The sequence below is a fragment of the Penaeus monodon genome, chromosome 23 (assembly GCF_015228065.2).
Source record: "Penaeus monodon isolate SGIC_2016 chromosome 23, NSTDA_Pmon_1, whole genome shotgun sequence".
Taxonomy (NCBI): domain Eukaryota; kingdom Metazoa; phylum Arthropoda; class Malacostraca; order Decapoda; family Penaeidae; genus Penaeus; species Penaeus monodon.
Genome location: NC_051408.1, coordinates 8,712,367 through 8,712,594, shown reverse-complemented (window position 1 = coordinate 8,712,594; position 228 = coordinate 8,712,367). Strand labels below are relative to the sequence as shown.

At 46.1% G+C, this 228-nt stretch overlaps 1 protein-coding gene across 1 annotated transcript in view; it reads left to right on the top strand.

The window, feature by feature from the left end:
- LOC119588128 (secretin receptor-like) overlaps positions 1 to 228 on the top strand; it is a gene marked incomplete in the record, with an annotated part of 160,037 nt that overhangs the window by 92,442 nt on the left and 67,367 nt on the right.

The following is a 228-nucleotide window of genomic DNA, read 5'->3' as shown; positions in this document are numbered from 1 at the left end:
TCCAGTATTCCGTTACGGAACAGAGTGACAAATTTCTTTACGACAGACCGACAACTGACGATATCTATCAGCACGGAGACATCACAAGGCAACAGACACCATCGTAACCTGGGCAAACGGTAGCTCTGTTTTGTCCCTAACCTGAACAACATTGGAAAAGCGACCGTAACGAGTTTGTACAGAAAATTGTGTGTGTGTGTTTCCGTCGGCTCTCTTGTAAAGCTGCTG